This window comes from Vulpes vulpes, chromosome 16 (genome assembly GCF_048418805.1).
Source record: "Vulpes vulpes isolate BD-2025 chromosome 16, VulVul3, whole genome shotgun sequence".
Lineage (NCBI taxonomy): Eukaryota > Metazoa > Chordata > Mammalia > Carnivora > Canidae > Vulpes > Vulpes vulpes.
Genome location: NC_132795.1, coordinates 51506520 through 51528798, shown reverse-complemented (window position 1 = coordinate 51528798; position 22279 = coordinate 51506520). Strand labels below are relative to the sequence as shown.

At 59.9% G+C, this 22279-nt stretch overlaps 1 long non-coding RNA gene across 1 annotated transcript in view; it reads right to left on the bottom strand.

The window, feature by feature from the left end:
* LOC112934063 (uncharacterized) overlaps positions 1-22279 on the bottom strand; it is a 62562-nt gene that overhangs the window by 20204 nt on the left and 20079 nt on the right. The window contains exons 2-5 of the long non-coding RNA XR_003237804.2: positions 17614-17712; positions 17203-17314; positions 6671-6820; positions 6214-6413 (exon numbers count right to left, since the gene is read on the bottom strand). This is a non-coding gene — a long non-coding RNA (uncharacterized lncRNA). The remainder of the gene's footprint in view (positions 1-6213; positions 6414-6670; positions 6821-17202; positions 17315-17613; positions 17713-22279) is intronic.

The window sequence follows — 22279 nt, the reverse complement described above, 5'->3', positions numbered from 1 at the left end:
AGGGCTGTTTACCAGCTGCCATCGCTCTGCCCTGTGCCTAATAGGACGGCCCCGTCCCAGGGCCCTAACAGCCAGCCTGACATTTATAGGGCAAGCAGGTAGCGGAGCAGAAATGAGGCCAGAGCCGGATCCTTGCAGCCCGCGGGGTCGCCGTGTTGCGCTCCAGCGCACCCGAGAAGCCGGAGGGGTGTGTGTGGGAGGGGAGCTTGCAGGGAGCCCCAGGGTGGGGTGTCTGGGGCAGCGGCTGAAGCTTCTGGCTGGTGACCGCCATTCCCAGCCAGCACCCTAAATTTCATCCATTTCTCCCACGGAAGTAGCGCTTTGTGGTTTTGAAACACACTCCTGCAGGGCGCCCGGCTGCCTCGGTCGGTAGAGCGAGCGTGCGACTCTTGGTCTCGGGGTCGCGAGTTCCGGTCCCACGTGGAGGCTAGAGATTACTCTAAAAATGTAAAATCGTAAAAAAAAAAATAGTAAAAATAAGCAGGAGGCTGAAGCGGTCGGGATGAGGCAAGTACCTGCCACGACGCGTTCCTTGGTCCTCACAGGAGCCCTAAAAGGCGAGCTGATTATACCCATTTCACAGATGAGGAAGCAGAGATGGGAAAGTCAAGTGGTTTGCCTGGCGCCACGCAGCCCAGGATGCAGGGCTGAGGGACACCGCTCGGACCCCGCACGCAGCTCAGCCCGAGGCCCAGGTGCCCGCCAGCCTCAGTGTCTCTTGCACCCGCATGACCTTTTCCAGCGCATGTGTTTCCTCTGACGTCAGCGGGAGTGTGTGTCCCCAGCAGGCCCCACACCAGGCATCTCTGGGTCAGAACCACAGGCAGCACGGGGCTGGGGGGGGACTCCCCCCGGAAGCCGGGCCCAGCAGGAAGCCCCCCTCTGCCTGGGTTGGGAGTCAGGAGACCACTCTCCTGCCGGGAGAGCCCGGCTGGGTCCACTCGCCACCGCCGGCCTCAGTTTACCCACCCGAGGGCGGGGGTGATTATAGAACCAGCTCCCGGGGACACGGAGAGGACGGGATGAGTCAACGCCTGAGTCGGGGAAACGCCAGGTGCAGCAGATGTGCCAACGGCTCCCGCGGCTGGGCGGTTGCCATGGTGACGGGTGTTCTGCGTTTAGTGGGTAAATATCCGCAGCCCACTGGAGCAGCTGGCCCTGTGAGGTCCCACGCCTCAGAGACAGGCGCCGCCCGGAGGTGTGCACGGCCCCCAGGCCCTCCACCCTGTCGCCTCTTTTCCCCTCCTTCCTTCGGAGGGAGCCTGGGTGGGGAGGGGGGAGGTATGCTGCTTCCCAGTTGTCCAGAACCTTCCCCCAGGGCCAAGCACAGTTTAAACTCAGACACAAACCACCCCCACACCTCTTGTCTCCGCAGAACACGTTTCCGGAGAGTGTCCTGGGCCCAAGGTGTGACCCAGCCCTCCCACCCCACCCCCGCTGTGTTCTCGAGATGCTCAGGACCCTGCAGGGGTGGGTAGGGAGAGATCACGGCCCCAGAGTGGAGCCAGGGCTGCAGCAGACTGGGGGGTGGGGGGGTGGTCAGACCACAGGCCCCCTGGGACGCCTTCCAACGAAACCTTCCAGATGCTGCATCTGTGGGTAATAAGAGGCCAAGAGGGAGAAATCTCCACCCTGCCAAGGGCACTCAAGCCCAGCACAGACGCTCTCCAGCTCCCCCAGCTGCGACATGGGGATGAGGCCTCCTAGCCACAGGGCCAGGCAGGTGGGATGGAGGCGGTGGGGCCTGGCCACGTCCACACTGAGCTGGCAGGGAAACGAGGCTTGGCGAATCTTGCCAGCCTGGTGGTATCACTCGGCCCATTTGTGGACTCCATCGGGCACACGTTCCGGGAATGCCCCCCTGTGCTCTTCTCTGTGTGTGTGGAGCCGGCTGCGGGCATGGGGGGGCCCGGCGGTGAGTGAGATGCATGCAGGGTGGCCCAGACGGCACACGGGCCCAGAGGGATGAGCCCAACCCAATGTGCTGATTAGGGGACTGAGATCCGAGGAACCCTCGTGGCTCAGGGCCCCAGAGACCTGGAATTAAAAACAAAGAAAATAAAGACTAAGGAAGCAGAAGAGGAGGAGGAGGAAATCAGGAGAGGGGGCTCCAAGTTGCCCCCATATTTCACAGCGTGGGCATCTTTGGGTCCTCAGCCCGGCTGGGGGTGAACGGTGAGGAGATGGTGTAAGGCCTGATGGGAATCTCCCTGGGTGTGTAGGGTTCAATCACTCCGGCGTGCCCCATGCCCCGGCCACAGGAGCAAGGGGACCTGCGCCTTGACGCCAGTCTGGTGACACGGTGTGCTGTAAGTCCCTGACGTGGCCCGTGCAAAGGTGCTGGGGTGGCGCTCTGTCTGCCTCCTGGAGGGCAGCAGCGGCTGGGGTAGAGGCAGCAGGGGGAGGAGGGGGCGAGGGAGAGGCCGGGGAACCGGAGTCAGACCACAGCGGCAGCGCCCCGGGGTGTTCAGGGCGACATGTCGGGCCGTCTTCTGCTGCGGTAGACTTGCTCTGACAGCGGAGAAGCTGAGCGGCATAGCCAGCTGCATCAGGGGTGCACGGAGGATCCGTGGGATCACCGTGGGCCGCTGACACGGAGTCTCCCGCCCAGGGGTTGGGGTGGGGGTGGCCTGCAGAGCAGCGGAGCAGTGATCCTCTGGCCCCTACGCTCGTTGCCAGACGAACGCCCAGGCTGCAAACGCTGGCGGAGGCAGGGATGCTCTTGGAGGCCTCATTTGCAAATTGTGTTTTAATTACTTGGGAATCATCAGCTGCGTCGCTTCAAACCCTGGGAGACTTCATTTCCCGCCTTTGCTGGAAAACCACTAAGTGGCTGTGACAGAGCGGGAAGCGAAGGGGGTACAGCTCCCAGGGCTGGGGCCTGGGGCTGGGGGCTGGGGGCTCAGGGCTGGGACCTGGGGCTGGGGGCTCAGAGCTCAGGGCTGGGGGCTCGGGACTGGTGGCTAGGGCTGGGGGGTTCAGGGCTCGGGGCTCGGGGCTGGGACCTGGGGCTGGGGACTCAGGGCTCTGAGCCAAGGATGACTCAGGGCATGGCCTGTCCCCACCCTGAAAGCCTCCCTTCACCCCCACCCCCGTTCCTGCTTCCCAGCTGGTCAGAATTTTGGTCCGACTTCTGCCCTTTTAAACACAAGGCAGGCTGAGCTATTTGGCCACCTACCCCCCAGGTGGTGCACCTGTGCCCAGGGAGGCTGACGAGTGTCTGCTCTGTGCTGGAGACTGTCCCAGGCCCGTGGGTGAGTGAGGCCCAGCCGGCCCCTGGCCTCCCGGAGGCCAAAATCCGGCCCAGCGCGCGGGGAGGCACACCTAGTGCAGGTCGGGCCACAAAGACAGAAGGGGCCTGGAGAGCACGACATCAGGTGGCAGTCAGGGAGGGCCCGGGAAGGAAGCGACTGGACTGGGTGCAGAGACCCGGGGTGGACATGGGGCAGTGAGGTCAGGGAGGCCAAGAGAGCCAGATCACATGGAGTCAACACGTGACCATTTGCAAAGCGATTTCCCCACACATGTCCTCACGGTGAGCCCCGGGGGAGGACCATGATTTATCTCCATTTTACAGACAGGGAAAGTTGAGGCTCTGGGAGATACAGGACCCCGCACAAATCTCAGCACTGGGACCAGCCCCCCACCCCCCACCCCGCCTCCAGGACGGGGTCACTCCCTCACCCGGGGCCACTGGGAGAAGGACCAGCCCTGCCAAGCCAGGGCCCGGAGAAGGTGGGGCTGATGAGGGAGCGGGGCTAGCTGAGGACAAAGCACAGCTGAGGTCCCGCAAACGATGCCACCCAGGGTGGGATGTGTGTGACATTCTTGAGGAAGCTTCCAGTTGTCTTAATGTTAATGCCTCCCTGGAGGGAAATGCAATCTTTAACTTGACAATGGCAAGGCCTCCAGTGTCTAGTAGGTTCTCTAAGCAGATGAAAATCCTTTTGGAATCTCCCTTTGGCTTACTTGACCCAACTCCTGGGTATATAACCTGCCGCCTCACAGGCCCGGGGGCAGCCGCTCTTCCTGCCCCTGAGTCCCATTCCCCCTCCCTTCCAGCTTTAATAAAATCACCATTTTGCACCCAAGACATCTCAAGAATTCTTTCTTGGCTGTCGGCTCCGGACCCCACCTGTACTCCAGAACTTCACCAGGAGGGTCAGCCACCATCCTCTCTCTCCTGCACAAGCGCAGCAGGCCCCTCACCCGCCCCCTGTGCCCACTGGCCTGCTCCTGGCTTGTCATCCTCAGGTGGCCCTGACCGTGCTGACCTCTCCCTGCAGGTCTCCCTGACCCTCTCCCTAAAGCTTTCTGAACCCAGACTCCCCATTGCCAGCCCCCTCACCCCTCCAGCTGCACACCTGCATCCTGCACTCTCCCTGCAACACCCCCCTCCCGTCCCGTGAGTCATGGTGCATGTAAGGCAATGGATGGCACAGGCCAGGCCAAGCAGCCCTGTACCCACAGACCCTTGCTGCTGGAGCTGGGGGCCTCTCTCAGCGGCGGAAGGCGGCCCACATCCCCTGCCATGTGGCCCTGCCATCCCCAAAACCAGCACTGTCTGTCATGTCCAACCCGTCTCCCTTTGACAGCCCAGGCCCCGCCGTGGACTCATGGACTCACCTAGTTAAGCCAGGCCCACTGAGGATACTTCCCTCGAGGTCAATGATCAGAGGCCTTAATGGCATCTTTGAGGCTGCCGCTTCGAAGCAGTGCCTCGATTAGTGTCTGAGCAAATAGCTGCAGGGAGGTGTGTGTCCCCCGGCTGGGGACTTGGGGCCACGTCGGGATTTTGCCTTCCACCCCGCCCCCCAAGGGGATCTAACTGCAATATCCCTCCCTCCCAGCCAGCCGTGAAGTTAGGAAGAGCTCACCACGTGCACCCTCCTGCAGCACACAAGCAACTCTGAGGACTGTCCCTGGTTCACTGACAGGCCCTCCCATTTCTTTCTTTCTTTTTTTAAAATTTTACTTATTTATTCATGAGAGACAGAGAGAGAGAGAGAGAGAGAGGCAGAGACACAGGCAGAGGGAGAAGCAGACTCCATGCAGGGAGCCCGATGCGGGACTTGATTCCAGGTCTTCAGGATCAGACCCGGGGCCGAAGGCGGCGCTAAACTGCTGGGCCACCCGGGCTGCCCACCCTCCCATTTCTTAGCGGCCGCCCAGCCCCAGACGGGCCAGAGCACTCTCTCCCACTGCGTGCAAACAGTCGGTGCTCAAACCATGCAGAACCATCTCCAAACTACGAAAAGGCACTTTTTTTTCTTCCTAAAGGTTTACCTATTTATTTTAGAGAGACAGAGAGAGAGAGAGAGAGAGAGAGAGTGGATGTGAGTAGGGGGACAGGCAGAGAGAGGGAGAGAGAATCTCAAGCAGGTTCCCTGCACAGCAGGGAGCCCGGTGCAGGACTCGATCCCAGGACCCCGGGGTCACGCCTTGAGCTGAAGGCAGATGCTCCACTACGGAGCCACCAGGTGCCCCCGTGTCCTCACTGTTACACACGTCTGCTGTGCTAGAAATCCCTAGAGTGCACAGAAGTGATCAATTTTTATTACCAATCGATCTCCAATAGTTGTGGAAGGGGCAGCTGGCCTGCAGGCCCCGGCAAAGGAAAGGTTTTCCCCTACAAGGAGACTGAGGGCCTTCCCTCGGGAGGAGGAAGAAACGCTTTCTTTTGTCTCATTTACACACAAGGAAAACTCGCTGCTGGTTTTCTGAGCTCACCCCCGAGTCGCAGGTAACCCGGATCACGGACACTCTGCTCCAATCGTCGGCGGCAGCTCCACGAACAGGTCAGAGCGACCCAGGACCTCGAAGGGCTGCCGTCTGCTCCCAAACACAAAAGCTTTAATTTCTGTGACAACTCCATCTCACGGGGGCGTGCAAACGAGCAATGACCTAAGGGACCAGCTGTATACAAACAGGGGGACGCGGGGCCGTCCCAGGCCCACTGTCACAGTTACCCGTCAGCCCAACCTGACCATGTCATGGGACCTAGTGATGCATGCAACAGGTATCACGAAGGCCGGAAAGCAGCAGGATCCTGAGGGCCAACGGACAGGCCGACGTCACGAACATGAAGAGATAACCAGAGGGCCTGTCCCCCGCCACCCAACAGAGAGCCAGTCAGACCACCGAACTCCCCTTCCAATGACAAAATTCAGCAAGCGCAAAGCAGCCACAACCATCAGGAACACGCGCACTCACCCCGCTGAGGCCAGAGCACTGCTGTGCGCGCAGGGCCCGTGAGAGGCACTTGGAGGGCCGTGCACTTATGCAACGCCGGAGGACAACTCTTGTGGCATCTCAGTGGAACCTCCCAGAGCAGAAGACAGACAGGACACCGCTGACTCGCAAAGAGCTTTGCAGACCCGGGGGGAAGCGGGACCTGCTCAGGCTGCCGCGCCCTGTGACAAACACAGCAGCTATTTCGAGGAAGAACCAAGACCCGACCGAGCTCACCAAGCATTGTGAGGTTGCCACTGAGGATGGAAGACTAGAATTCCCTTCTGTGGTTGGGATGTCAAGGTCGTCACAACCACGGCCCCAGCCACCCGGGACCGCATGGCAAATGTCAGCCATGAGATGCACACCCAGCGCCAGCGACGTTCACGACAGCTCACGAGTTCGTTCGACGGGGAGATGAGAAGTCGGTGGGACGTACCTTTAGGGTCACTGTGGTTGCCTGGTTACATTTAGTCTCCGTGGTGTGAGGGCCACACTCACTCCAGCCCCGGAGGCCAGCAGGCTGTTGGCTCTGATTTCATAGGAGGTGTCAAGGGGGAAAGCCAGGCCTGGAAGCTTCTAGATGCTGCTGTGGAAGGAAAAAGATCTCGGTTTATCCGGCAAATCTTTGCTGTCTCCTAAATTCTGGGCACTGTTCTTGGGGCCGGGGGGTATGGCGGGGAGCAAAACAATCTGCTTATTGCTGCCAGGAGCTCACCCACACCTCACCCCCTCGCGTGGGAGCCAGACAGTAAACCAGACGAAACGTAGGACATGGTGCTGACACGGGACAGCTGGGTTCTCATCTCATGGGGTCGAAGGACAAATCTTGCGGACACAGGAGAGTAAAGGGACAGAAGTTTACTAAGCAGAGATACAGAGAAACCCTCAGGAGTGACAGGGGTCCCGACAGGGTTGCCACGGAGGGCTTGTAGGGTCGGTCTTTTATCGAGAACCTAACCAGGGAACCTAAATCCTTGTGACGTTATGGCGTCAGCACTGAGTAAGGACGGCGATTTAATGGCTCACTTCTTCGGGGTCTGGTTATGCTTTGTTGGTCACAAGTAGCTGTTGTAAGGAGACACTCTCCCCACCCACACCTCGGGGTTGGGGTCTGGCTTGGTCCTTGATCTGTGGTTTCCTTACACCTCGGCATTTTGGGGTTTTTTGTGAGCCTGCTTTCGCGGCCCCCTGCCTGGCCCTACCCAGCCCTGTTTGTCCCTGATTCCAAGTCAGGAAGGGGTGGGTGGCGAGAAGGGATGTGGGGCAGCACCCAGAGGAGAGGGCTCGGGGCGCCCTTTCGGCCGGAGTGGCTCTCCCGTCCACGGGCTTCTCGGGCAGCTTTGCGAATGGACAGTCGGACAGTCGGGGATTCCAGAGGTGGGGCTTGACATTAGAACAAAGGGAATCCCTGTCCCCTCTGACGCTGCCTGAATCGACCCTTAGAGACCCCTTTCAGCCATTGTCATTGTCAATATGGGGAAGTTGCGGCTAGGAGGAGGGAAGCCATGAGCCCCTTGTCGCAGGCTGAGATCATGATTTCAGAGGCAGAGGGGGACCCCTGCCACCCAGCCCGGGCCCCCGGGGGCACTGGGCCCCTCTGCTCCTGCCGCCTCCCTTCTGGGCCAGAGAATCCCCCTTCCCCTCTCTCCCTCCCAGACCCAGAGTGGAAAGAGCTAAATTCTCACTTAACAGCAGGATGCTTCTGGGCCTCATTACCATGATGCAAATTAATATTTATTATGCAATTATTCATCTTTGTAATTGCTAGTATTTCAAAGGGAGCACAGAGGCTTTAATTAGAACGCTTGAATATTATTAAAATGGAATGTCAGAATGAGATGGGCCCCTCTCCCTGCTGTCAGCCTATGTCACACTGCCTCCAGAAGGTTCTCCGGACCTGGGTCCACACAAGCTCTGCTTCCCCACCCGGATGCTCACTTGGTTTGGGCCCATATTTTTTATCCTGACTTCTGGAAACCTTCTGGGGCATCTGAAGCCAAAAACACAAGACTCAAGTGGCCTGTGGTGGGTGGAAGATGTGTCAGGACACCTTCAAGACAGAAGGTAGAGCAACCCCAGGGGCAGAGGGCCTGGCATTCGGCCGCCGTGAAAACATCAAACATCATAGGACCCCCTCACCACCAAGACGGCTGCACCCCTGGGCCCACCAGCCCGGCCCCCGCCTGGCTCTCCCACAACATGCCTCAGGCCACTCCGCTCCCCTCCCCTGTGTGGGTCACCTGGGCTTTCCTCCGTCCCTCCCTTCCTCCCACTTCCATCCAACAAGCATTCATCCAGCCTTACTAAAGGATCTGTTGCTCTTCTAGGTTCACAGAACATTTTCAGATATTGGACTTTTGGGTGACAACCTAAGAGGATTGGAAGGTGGTTTTTAAAAGTTTTAAAAAGCAGAATTTGGATGACTGAGGCAGCCCACCCAGTGGCAGCAGGGGCCCTGGACTCAGCCCTGTCACCATCTGAGCAGAATGTCCAGGTCCTGGTCTTACTTCTTGTGCAGGGGCAGGAGAGGGAGTGGGTGCTGTGGGAAGCAGGGACTGGGAGTGGGTGGATTGGAGGGGATGGTGAGGCCTGAGTGGGGATGGAGCAAAAGGGGCTGTTAGCAGAGGGGGAGGAGTGAGGGGAGAGGAGGGATGGAGAAGAGAGAGGGAGGAGGGAGGGAAGGAGGGATGGAGAAAGGGGAGAAGGGGAGGAGGGATGGAGAAGAGGAGGGGAGGAGCGAGGGACAGAGAGGAAGGAGCAGGGTTGGGAAGGAGGGAGGGGAAGGTCAAGCAGGATGCAGGGTGTCTGGCTTGGGTGCTGGCAGGGCAGCCCTGGGGAAGGCGGCAGCTCAGGGAGGTGCCGAGGGGCCCGTGGCTCAGAGATGCCAAGGCTGAGTGGTGGCGGTGCATCACAGGAGGGTCCGGGCCATGTCTCAGATTAGTGTCACCATGACAGATACCGGGAAGCATTGGAGAGCCCACGACGGCCCAGGGGGAGACACAGAGATGCCCCAAGACACACCGCATGGTGAGGGGCCTAGAAGCAGCAGTCGGAGAGGAGGGGGCCTTGCTGCCGAGAGGGCAGAGGCCAGAAGGAGGGTGTTGTGCTCAAATTGTGCTCCCCACAAACATGGTACGGTCCCAATTGCTGGTTTCCGTGAACGGCCCTTATTTGGAAATAGGGTCTTTGCAGCCGATGGAGTTACAGTGAGGTCAGTAGGGTGGGTCCGAATCCAGGAGGACTGTGTCCTTCTACAGGGGAATTGGGACACGGATTCGGATGCGGAGGGAGACTGGGCGAAGGCCCAGGGGCTGGGAGCACAGTCTCCCTCAGACCTGCACCTCAGGCCTGCCCTCTTCTGCGGGGAGAGCCGAGGGCCATGGGGGATGACAGGAGCTGAGGCAGCAGGGGGACAGGGCGGCCCTAGGGCGGAGCGCCTGCACCCTGTCATCGCCATGGTTTCACACGCATTTCACATCCTAGAGCCCAGAACAGGAGGCTGGCTGAGCCGGAAGCTTGTGATTTATTCTATGGCCTCCAGCAGAGCCCACCCCTGCCCCCAGAGACGCTGTGGGGTCAGGACCCCCTGTGAGGGAAGGGGTACCTTCAGGTCAGTCCGGGGTTGCAGAAGGGCTGCCCTGGGTCCAAACCCTCACCCACCCCCCAGCGACCGAGGGCCTGGTGCCATCGCTCCCTCCCTGGCCGCAGATGCCCCACCTGCAAAATGAGCATGAAAACCCTTGAACCCAGGAGGCAGCTCCAGCAGCCTTCAGGGGCCCCCCATATCTGAAATGTCTGGATCCCCAGCCAGCAGGAGCCTCACCCCATCCTGCAGGACTCCCTAGGGGACCCTTCTGGTCCTGCCTCATTTCTCTCGACCACTCACAGGGGCCGAGGACAACAGCGAGAGCAGGACCTGTCCCAGGTCAGCCGGACAGGCAGGGCCCCGCCCCGTGTTACCTGTGTTTGGCAGTCACCACCTGCCCTCTGCACCTTTATGCCCCATCTCCGAGCCCCCAAGGTGTGTGCACCTGTGCCCCACCCTCCGGGGGCTCCCACAAACTCCCTGCGGGGTGCCCTGGCACGCAGGCACGTTCCTTCTTCACTCTGCAATGCCCCCAGCCAGTCGGGTGCTGCTGCCTCTGGCTTTAAGTGACCCCCCGCCCCCTCCAGGCAGGATTCATATGCACGTGTGGTCATCAGCAAAGTGCGGCAATTCAGGTGACAATCGACAAAGGACCATCAGAGGGAACAAGTCCCGTCTCCCAATGGCTTCCAGAAGCAGCTCTGTCCTGCTTCCCTGGAGGCCAGCAGGGGTCCCCAACGCCAGACAGATAACCTGACCCTCGCCCTCCAGGCTTCCACTTAAAGACCTCGGACTGTCTCGAGTGGGGGAAGGTGCCCCGTGGGAGGCTCCCCACCCATCTCCTGAATTGCTTCCTTTGCAGGAGGGGCAGCCGGGGCGCTTGCTTGCGCCTCGCTGGGAAAGCAGGAGAGAGAACGAAGGCAGGCTCTCGGGGCCTGCTATCCCCGAAAGGGGGCACCCTCAAGGGCCACTGTCTCCACTCTCCCAGGGGCCTTCCCTGAGCCTCGGTATCCTCGCCTGCCAAACGGCGGGTGTCAGGGCTCCCTCACGCGGTTGTTTCCAGTTGCCATTGAGGTGGCAAAAACCGTGTTCCAGAAGCAGCACCAGACCTCCTGATGATGCTTCTTGTGGTTCTTCACTGGCTCAACAGCCTTGAGCCACATCCTTGGGCCTCTCCTGGTTCTGGGTGGGGTCCCATTCCCCCATGAGGACTGGGCAGGGGGTGGCCAGGTCTGCTGGCTCACACACCCACCTGTCCCCGACCCTGTCCTCCTTGGGGGCTCTGGCATAGTTCTTGTGCCCCTCCCCTAGGTTCCAAGCAGCAGGGTCATCCGCAGGCACCCCCTTCCCTGCTCTCAGCTCCCTTCACTGGGGAGAAGCCTAGGCCACCCCTCTGGGCCGACCCCCCAGGACGAAGCTGAGCTCTGCTCTCCAAATATCACTCAACAATGATGACAACAGTAATAATAACCCCCACACATCCACCTGGCACCATTTGGTCCTGACCCCCTCCAGCGGGCCCCTCGGTGAGCGGTAGGACGTGAAGCTCAGCGGGAAGGCTCTTGTCCCAGCCTTGCTGCCCATCAGGGTCAGAGCCCAGACAGCCCGGGCTCGGGTGGGCTCTTGCTTTGCAAAACGTCACCAATGGGAGAAACCGGGCACAAAGGACCCTCTGCATTGTTTCTCACACCTGCATGTGAATCTATGATTAATTTTTTTTGATTAATTAATTTTTTAAAGAAACATAAAAAAATAACTAAAAAGATGGCCAAAAAAAAGAAGAAAAAAGAAAAGAAAAGAGAAGAAAAGAAAAAAAGGGAAAGGCTGTCACAGCCCAGAAAAACCTAAGGAGGCATGACAGCTACATATGCCATCATATCCTAGTTGGGATCCTGGGACAGGAAAGAGACTTCAGGGAAAAGCAAGGAATCCGGGTAAAGGAGGAACTTTGCTAATAAGAATGTTATCACTACTGGCTCATTAGTTGTAACCCATGGATGGAAGACACTGACGGCAGGGGAGGCTGGCGGCCGGGTGTAGGGCAACTCTGCACGATCTTGGTCGTTTCGCTGTAAATCTAAAACTGCTCCAAAAAGTAAAGTCTGTTTTTTTGGATTTCTTTTTTTTTTTAATATTTTATTTATTTATTAATGAGAGACACAGAGACAGAGTCACAGGCAGAGGAAGAAGCAGACACCATGCAGGGAGCCTAATGTAGGACTTGATCGGGGTCTCCAGGATCAGGCCCTGGGCTGAAGGGGGCGCTAAACCACTGAGCCCCCCGGGCTGCCCTATTTTTGGGGGGATTTCTTAAAAGACATGGAATGACTACTTCGCAAAGAAGGTTTGGAAGTATTTATCGAAGCTCCATATACTCCTGCCCCATGGCCCAGCACTTGCATGGCCAAGTGTGTTCTCCAAAGTAATGGGATCATGAACCCACCAAGATTATTTGTGGCATCTTTTTTCAAAATAGCCAGAAACTAAAAACAAACCCAATGTCCTTCGATAGGAGAAGCATAAGTCACTGCGGCATAGTCATTCAATAAAACACGACAATGGAAAATGGGGGGAAAAAACACCTGCTGGGCTAAAGAGAAAGGGCGGCTCTCTTGAACATAATACTGAACAAAACAATGCAGACACAGGTGACTCTGGATTGTGTGATTCCAGTTGCAGGAAGTTCAACAACAGACAGCAGCCGCTATGGTGATGGAGGCCCTAGCACATCCCCGTGCAGGAAAGGTGTTCAGGGGGAAGGAGATATCCATGCAGTTTTATCCATGTGTTAAGATGAAATAAGAAATGAATAAAATAAGGGCTCAGGAGCCACCTGGGGGCTCAGATGCTTATCTGCCTTCAGTTCAGGTCATGATCCCCAGGGTCTTGGGATTGAGTTCCACATTGGGATCCCTGCTCAGGAGGGAGTCTGCTTCTCCCTCTCCCTCTGCCTGCCACTCCCCCTGCTTGTGCTCTCTCTCTCTCTCTCTCTCTCTCTCTCTCTCTCTCTCGTTCTCTGTCAAATAAATGAATAACATCTTTAAAAAAAATAAATAAACAAAATAGAAAAGATCACACGTGTGACAGACTAAACGTGTCCCACCAAACTCACATGTTGAAGCCTCCTGACCATTATGATGGTATCTGGAGGTGGGGCCTTTGGGAGGTCATTAGGGTTAGATGAGGTGGTGAGGGTGGGGCCCCCATGATGGGATTAGTGTCCTCAAGAGAAAAGAAGGAGAGGACACGGGGAGAAGCGGCTGCCTGTGCCCCCCGGAGGGGGGCCTCATGGGAATCCCACCATGTCTGCCCCCCGATCTTGGGGCTTCCAGCCTCCACGACTGTGGGAAATGAATGCCTGTGGTATAAGCCCCCCACTCCCTGGTGTTTTCCCACAGCGGCCCAAGCCGACTAAGACATGTTGGTCAATAGGAGGTCAATATATCACATATGTGACATATTATGAGGAACTGACCCATGTGATTATGAAGGCTGAGGGGTCCCACGATCTGCGAGCTGGAGATACAGGAAAGCCAGGCCAAACCCCAGAGCCCTAGAACTAGGAGCACTGACCTCCAAGGGCAGGAGAAATTGGAGAGAGAGAGAATTTACCCTTCCTCTGCTCTTCTGTTCCACTTGGGCCTTCAAGGGCCTGGATGATGCCCACCTGCATCGGGGAGGCGGATCTTTACTCCGCCTACTGATTGAAATGTCGCTCTCCTCTGGAAACACCCTCACAGACCCAGAAAGAACCTTCTACAAGCCATCTGGACCTCCTCCTTAGCCCATCAAGGTGACACAGGATATTAGCCGGCACAACCCAGCAGGAAAAAGGCAAAGCCAAGCACCAACCCAGACGTTTGGTTTAGAGCCAAGGCTTAAACAGTGACGACCCCACATGCACTTTCCCGAAGAGAGTTATGGAGACCTGGCCCCAGCCCTCCCGGCAGGCGCCAAGCTCCTCCAGGACAGCCTCAAGTGCCAGCACACCATGCTGGTGACACGTTGTGCTGGATGATGTCCTGTTGCAGGCCATCCTGGGCCCTGTGGGATGCCCAGCGGCAGCCCCGGCCCCCACACAGTGATGCCGGCAGCCACCCCCCACCCGACCATGACACCCAAAAACATCCCAGACATCATCCAGCGTTTCCGGGGGGCAAAAGCGCAGGGCTGAGCACTGCTGCTGCTGTTCAGGGAGATGGCACGTAGCCGGGGAGCTGATGCCAAAGAGGGGTAATAATGAAAACAACGCTAATAAATGCCACAGGAACAGTGACTATAAAAACAACAATCATTTTGACCATGGCCACCACGACAGGGGAAATCGCAGCAGTGGATAAAGGAGCAGCACAACACAGGACGCAGCAGTAGCGACGATAAACAGCGTGACGTGGACAAGAGAGCGCAGAGGCTCCCGCGGCACGCTGCCCAGAGTACCATTCAGCGTCGCTTCCCTTTGCGAAGGCCACCTCTCTGCGATCCCAGAGGAAAGATGTGACGGGAAAGGCTCAGAATGGGGACAGAGGGTGTGCGCGGGGCAGACGGTGTGATTGGGGACGCGGGCAATCATCCCACACGGTCTTGACCGTGAACGGGAAGGTGACGAGGGCGGGCCGTGAGGGGGCGCCCAGGCCAGGCTGGGGGGGGCGGGGGTTGGAGACCTGGGCCTCCCCAATGGCCGTGCAGCCTGGGCATCCCTGACGTCCCTGTGCCCCCGAGGGCAAGGTCCCTGTGCCCCCGAGGGCAAGGGGACTGTGGGGGGGGGGTCTCTCCTTAAAGGCCCTCAGATCCCCAGCTTCTCCCTCCCTGGGATGACCCCACATCCCCCGTGTGTCACCTCAAATCCCCACCCCAGGCCCTCAAAGACTGGCCTGGTGGCATCGGGGTCTCTGAGGGAGGATGGAAGAGGCCGCCAGGATGAGCTGGAGGAGGAGGGAGGCGTCTGACCAGGCCGCCAGGTGCCAGCACGGCTGCCCCCAAGTGCAGAAGCAGGCGGGCCCCAGAACACACGCCCACCCCCGCCCTGCCGGCTTCCCCAGCCCGCCCGCCAGGAGGAGGCCCCCACCCTTCCTCCTGGGTAAGGAAAGAGCAGACAAGAAGGGCTCCGACCTCTGGTTCTGGAATCTTCACCCCATCAAATCTCCCCCTTCACCTGAGAAACAAAACCCAGGACAGGGACCACCAAGGTTCAGAAGCAGGGGCAGGCAGGTAGTGTGCCCAGGGGCCCCGTTCCCGCAGACCCCAGGACCTCTGCATCTCCCTCCCACCTCCCATCCTGCCTCCCTGCTCTACACGCATGATTCCCACCTTGGGCAGAGGGGCGAACTCTCTCTGGCCGGTCCTGGGACTCAGTGTCTGGGTCCTCCTACGGACAAACTCAGGCTGCTGTCCTGCTGCCTGGGATCCGGGCCCTTCCCGGCCTGCTCCCTCGCGTCCAGGGCGAGGACACGCAGCCGGAGGTGGTGTCCCCCTGATGTGGTATGTGGGGCACGAGCAGCTGTAGCTGGTTCGGACTTTGGGTTCCCTGAGGCTGGAGAGGGGCGGGCAGGCCCAGTGAGGAGGGGCTCCCGTGAGGGAGGCGGGAAGGAGGCAGGCAGAGGGGTCGGAGGATGCCCACTGTGCATGGTTTCCAAGGGGTGGGGGGCTTCACAGGCTCGTGCCCCTTCAAACAGTGCCCCTCAGGAGGGCTGAACGTGGGACCCCAGTGGATTCGAGGCAGTGGGCCATGGGAGGGCATATGTGTTGGTGTGTGAACGTCGAGTGGGGCCTGTGCCGTCGGGCCGCGTGCAGCTGGGTGCTCTGAGGGGGGCGTGCGTGTGGGGAGCTCCTGCCTCCTCCTGACACGAAGGGAAGGGTCCATGGAGCTGCAGCCAGGCGGGGTGAGGACGGGGTGGAGGGGGTAGGGCATCTGCTTCTCACGGCATGGCTCATTCACAAGCCCGACGACCACGACGACGTCCAGGACACACTGGCCGGCACCTGGCAGGGCTGCAATGTCTTGTGAGCAATGCTGTTGTCACTTAAGAATGGGACGCCTGAGGGGCTCAGTGGTGGAGCATCTGCCTTTGGCTCAGGGCATGACCCTGGGTTCCCAGGATGGAGTCCCAGGTCGGGCTCCCTGCAGGGAGCCTGCTTCTCCCTCTGCCTGTGTCTCTGCCTCTCTCTGTGTCTCTCATAAATAAATAAATAAAATCTTAAAAAAAAAAAAAAAAAAAGAATGAAGTAGATGGAGGGCGGGCCGGGAGGCCCTGTGGGGCTCCCTCTCCCCGGCCTGACCCTGGCCTCCCAGTGTGACCCTGGATGGCTCCAGGGACGGTCCAGGGGCGCTGTGGCTGCGCCTAGGCCCTGCGCCTGTTTGCGCCGTTGCTAGGAGGTTTCCATGGCAACCGATAAGGGATGAAGGAAGCCTGGCAGCTTCACACATCCCCCTCCACTGGCGGGAGCTGGGCCACCCACGCAGGGCTGGGGGGAGTGGCCAGACAGGAGCTGAATGAGGGTAGGAAATAAGCAAAACTGGGGTGAGGGCAGCAGGAAGGGCAGGAGGCTGGGGCAAAGCGTCCCCAAGACAACGCCTGCACCACTCAGGGCTCGCCCCGTGTCAACTCCTCCAGCCAGTCCCTTGGCCTTGTGACGGGGTGGCCGATTCCAACCCCAGCCACAGATGGGGACATGAGAGGGGAGCAGCCCGGTCCAAGCTGAGCTCCTTGGTTTGTCACCGGGGTGCCCATTGCCTACGGGCCGGCACCCCTTATCCCCAACACTCATCCTCCAGGGCTGTGTTCGGAGAGCAGCGAGGCCACACAGAGATCAAGGGGCTACTCCCAGGTCACACAGCACGACGGGGTGGCCCAGCAGGAGGGGAGCCGGGGAGCTGGCCGGGTGCAGCCCAAACACCTGGTCCCCAGCTGTGGGCCAGTCCACGGCGTCACAGCCTGGGGGACACACTGATGTAGCTGGGGGCCATGGAGAGTCGGAAAGTCGGGTGATTAAATACCTCAGAAGCAGAACCCGGTGGAGACGGTGATGGGGGAGGCAGCCACTGCCTGGGACTGGGGGGGAGTGAGCCCATCCTCAGTGCCCAAGGTGAAGACAGTGCCCCCATGTGCCCCAATTGGGGTGAGGGCAGTGCCCACCATGCTCCCCGGGATGGGGTGAGGGCAGTGCCCCCCATGCTCCCCGGGATGGGGTGAGGGCAGTGCCCCCCATGCTCCTCCTGTAGTCACAGCCCATTGCTTTCCTGTCTCAAACAGCTCTTGACGGACAGGGAAACAAGGCTTGTACTGTGTCACATGAGGAAACTGAGGCCCAAAGAGGCCAAGAGAACTGCTAAGGGCCCCCAGCTTTTCAGCGGCAGAACCAACCCCCCAACACGGCTCCCTCACCTCCGGCCCTACGAGTTCCCACTGGCGCCCTTGTAATTTGCCCCGATGAGCTGTGAAGGTGCCCCTGTGGGGGGACACTGGCCGAGCGCAGCCCCCAGCTCAGGACAGATGCCTGTGAACGGAGAAGGAAGAACAACTGTCACCACGGCCCTCGGCAGGGGAGAAACTGAGGCTCAAGAGAGCCAGTGGCCCTCCCCTGACCCCCAGCCAAGGCAGCCCGTCGCCCCGCATCCGCTGCCTGGAAGGGAAGAGCACAGGGCGAGCAAGAGGCAAAGAAAAGCCCAGGGGATGCACAGCTGGGACTGGGGCAGAGCCGGGCGACACTTCCCATTCCTCTGTCTGGGGGGGTGGGGGTTGCTGAGGCTTCCGCTCCCTCCCAGGAGGCAGCGTTGCTATGGTGACCACCGTTACCTGGCAACCGAGCTACGTGGTCCTGGGCACCTGCTGTCTCTCCTCTGGCTCTGGGGATGGACGTGTGTCCAGAAGCCCCCTTGTCTCAGAAAAGCCCACCTGTGGAGACAAGACAGGGAGGCTGGGGCAGGAGGGGGACACGCAGAGCCCCTCCTGGGTCTGTGAGAATCGCAAGTAGAACCAGGTCCTACGAGGCTTTCGTTTTTGTTTTGTTTTGTTTTGTTTTGTTTTGTTTTGTTTTGTTTTGTTTTGTTTCAAAATTGGGAATAATAGTTTTGATTTATGGAATAACAAAAATCACATTTTAAAAAGAACTTTTTCCCCCAAACAATACAAGGAAGTATACAAACAAAGGTAGGATTCACCATACCTCCCCTTGGTGGCCTCTCCCATCACCCGTCTCTAGGGGCCGGGCCAGGGGGGAAAGGTGGAAGGGGAAGTGGACCTAAGGGATCCCACACCGCGTGGCTCGCCCTGTGTCCCCACTTAGCACAGTGTGTGGACGTGCTTCTGGGTCAGACTCCGTCTCACACAGCAGGCAGCCTGGGTGCCTGGGGGACGCGCTGAGCGGGCCCGGTACTCTCGCTCAGGGGGCAGGCTGGGCCCTGGGCTCCCGAGACCCTGAGACACTGTGCCTGGCTGGGACTCACACCCCCAGCTCCAGGGGCAGGAAGGTGCAGTCCTGCTCCAAGGACAGGGGCAGGCTCCACGGTGCGGGGTTGAAAGGGAGGACAAAGCAGGCTCTGCCCAGAAATCTGAGCGTGCTTCCTGGAGAAGGCGTGTTCTTGGTTGGGATCATAAAGATGAAGGGGATCAGAATATGGAAGTGAAGGGGCGCCTGGGTGGCTCAGTGGTTGGGCATCTGCCTTCGGCTCAGGGATGATCCTGGGGTCCTGGGATCAAGTTCCGCATCCGGGTCCCTGCAGGGAGCCTGCTTCTCCCTCTGCCTGTGTCTCTGCCTCTCTGTGTGTCTCATGAATAAATAAATAAAATCTTAAAAAAAAAAAAAAAAGATGATGGAAGTGAAGACAGTAGGTGGAACTGTGCTGAGCTGTGGTGAGTGCAGGGAAAGGGAAAGGGGACCCCTGACCTGCCTTCTGGGGGAAGCCTGGGGGAGGGGCTCCGGGGGCTGGGGAGGGAGGACAGGAGGGAGGAGCCAGAAGAGAGAAGAAAGGGTGGGAAATGGAGAAGGAGCTGGGAGCAGCCCATGGCCTAGCGTGCTGGGCTCACCTCCCACTGGAAGCACCATGTGCCTAGGTGCTGGGCCATCCCCATTCTACAGAGCTGCAAACTGAGGACCCGAGCCACCCAGTAAGACTTTCCCAAGATGATGGCTAATGCATGGAGCCATCCCGGTAGAAGGTTCTCTGATTTCGGCCCCTGAGCCCACTCTGGCCACTGGCTTGAGGCCACCCTGGCTCCTCCCACCGCGATTTGTCTCAGACACATGTCCACTAAGGCCCCTGGCACGCAGACCCCTGTGGGCTGAGCACAGCCTAGGGCCTCTCCTGGCGACGTGGGGATGGTGCCCAGCAGGCTCCCTGGGGAGGGCACAGCTGCCTCTCCACCCAGCCCCTGAGTCTTCAGCCCGCACTTCATCTGAGTTAAGCGTTCGGGAGGGAAGCTTTCTGTTCCAGGCCAGAGGGGCCTTTCCTTCCCCTCCCCCGTGGGGGGCAGGGGGTGCTGCCAAAATCACTGCAGGCAGCCTCAGGCAGCAGGAAAGCTGCCACCCACCCACGTCCCCATCCCCACTGGGAAATGGGGCTTTATCCTGGCAGGGACCAAGCCTCCCAAAAGAGGAGGAGGGTGCAGGCGGTGGGCTTGCCTCCTCAGGCCTTGATTTGTCCCTCACTCCTTTGGCGTCCTCTTGGGCATCTCCCCGGGGCCAGGGGCTCAGGGACCAGACCCACTCCTGCCTGCAGGGCATGCAACGCCAAGGGAGGGCCACAGCCTGGAGGGGTTCGGGCTAGAGAAAGGGAGTCCACCCCACCAGGGACCTTAGAGGGCTTCCAGGAAGAGGCGTTGTGTGAGCAAGGCCTGCGACAAGCAGGGACCAGCGAGAAGGAGGATCCCCTAAGCAGGCCTTCTGTGCCAGCTCGGTCCCAGGTCTAGGCTGGCGAAGGGGCTGATGTTTCGACGAGAAACATGGATGGGGAAACAGGCCTCTCAGGACAGGGGCCCCACATCTCAAGCCAGGCGGGGCCCCCTGGGGAAGGAGCACGAGTCTGGGGGCTGGGCCGGGTTCCTGGGTTGAGGCCAGCCCTGCCCACACTGGTTTGGGCACTGCGGTGGGTTGAGTGTCCCAATCCTAAACCCCAGAACCTGTGAACAAGACTTTATCTGGAAAAAGGGTGTTTGCACGCTGGGTTACGTGGTGGGGCCTAAATCCCTTGGCCAGTGTCCTTGTAAGAGGCAGAGATGCAGTGGGGAGGCTGTTTGAAGACAGAGCAGACATGGGGGTGACTCGGGTGCAGGCCCAGGAGCGCCCGAGCCACCAAGAGCTGGAAGGGGCAGGAAGGATCCACCCCTAGAGCCTCGGGTGGAGCACAGCCCTGCCCACACCTTGATTCTGGGCTTCTGGCCTCTTGTGTGTAAGAGAAAGAACTTCTATTGTTTTAAGCACCTCAATTTTTTTTAAAAGATTTTATTTATTGATTGATGAGACACCCACAGAGAGAGAGGCAGAGACACAGGCAGAGGGAGAAGCAGGCCTCCTGCGGGGAGCCCGATGCGGGACTCGATCCCAGGACCCCGGGGTCACGTCCTGAGCTGAAGGCAGATGCTCCACCGCTGAGCCACCTGTGAGTCCCAAGCGCTTCAGTTTTGTGGCAATTTGTTGTGGCAGCCCCAGGACCCTGACACCAGGAGCCTGGGCGGTGGCTGCGCCTCTGTAGAGCCGTGCCCAGCACCTGCCTGAGCTCCACCCCAGGAACGGAGGAACGGAGGCCTGTGGGTGCAGGAAGGCAGGAGAACGTGGGAGCCACGCCAGGAGGGGACCCGCCCGCCCGGCCCTGCTCTGGAGGAAATGGTCCCACCGCCAGACCTCACAGATGCCACCAGGACACACGCCCAGCGGCGCCCCAGCTCATCTGAGCCATCGCTGGGAAGGCTGGGCCCTGGGAACCCACATACGAGCAGGACTCAAGGCTTCCAAGGGCCCGTTCAGGCCTGCCCCCCACCTGTGGCAACTTTGAGGGAGGCAGGGGCCTTTGAGGGGAGGGGCCCCAGCGGGATGTGGAGGCTCCGAATATGCCAGGAGTCCCCAGACCCGTGGGGTCTGAGCCCCTTAGTCCCTGCCAGGGGCTGAGGCCTGGAGCTGGGCCGGGTGCCCAGCCCGTGAACGGGGCGGCAGCGCCCCCTGCTGGCCGCAGTGCCCGCCACCCGGCGCCTCTGGACCCCAGGCCTCCCTGGGGCATCCAGGACAGAGGCCCTCAGCCAGGATTCTGGGTGTCCACCGACCCTGTCGTGGGAACAGACACAGCTACCGTGGGGTACCCGAGGGCAGCTCATCTTCTAGACTAATCTCCTGCGTCCCTCGCACACGCTGCCGGGAGACCAGGGACCTGCCCAGGGAAGGCAGCCCAGGGCCACACAGCTGCAGGGTCGGACCCCGGCCTGGGACTCTGGGGGCTGGTCACCCAGAGCCCCACGCTCAGAAAGGCCAGAGCTCGGTTTCAGGCTGTGCAATCCCCGTCTTTCCAGTTAACCATTTTGAACAAGGGCCCCTCACTTGCACTCTGCCCTGGGTCCCCCCACCCCCCCCACCCGCCCATCATGCCCTGGTCCTGACTGTAGGAGCCACGTGGAGCCCATGAGCTGCTGGGTGGTGCCCTGCACCCAGGCTGCCAGGTGAGCTGGGCCTGGCCCTGGGATGCCCATGCTCCCATGGGGGGCAGCTGTCCCCACTGCTCCCCCGCCTTGGGCCTGAGCTCCGGGACACGTCAGAAGACCTGGAAGCCCTCCCTCACTGCCAGGCCGAGCTAGACACCTCCCTTGGGCTCACCCACCCCAGGCCCTGGCCCACAGCCTGGGCTACCCCGGCACTGGGCCTTGTGCTGGCGTCATGGGCGCTCCCCTCCCCAACACACACACACACACACACACACACACACACACACACACACTCAGCCGGGCACACAGCAGGAAGGGTTTACTGATGCACAGAATGGTGAGCTGTCCGGGATGCGGGGAGGGTGCAGGTGTGGGTACCCCAGCTCCGTCCCCGCAGGCCAGGTCCCTATGCCCAGGCCCAGGTCCTGAGGAGCCCCCAGACTGGGTGGTCGGCCCTCCCGCCCCCAGGCTGGGCCACCCAGGGTGGCATCTGTGGTGCTCTGCTGCCATCTCACGGCCGGCGGGGAGAAGGCAGTCCACGCACCTGCAGAGACGGAAGGGTGGGGCTCGGCACTGTGGGTGCAAACTGGGACATCAGGTGGGTGGGGACGGGCCGCCAATGCAGAGACAGCCACAGCAGCCTCCCTGACACCACTCTCCCTCCACCATTCTGCTGTGTCTTCACGCCATGGATGAATGGAGGCGAGGTGAATGTGCTCATGTGGCTGGTGAGGGATAGGGACCCTCAGGTGGGTGTCCAAAAGCTGAAGCTCCTCCCAGGGCCCCCCAGGCCAAGGCCAGATGACACTGACCCTTCCTCAGGTCAGCCTCCAGA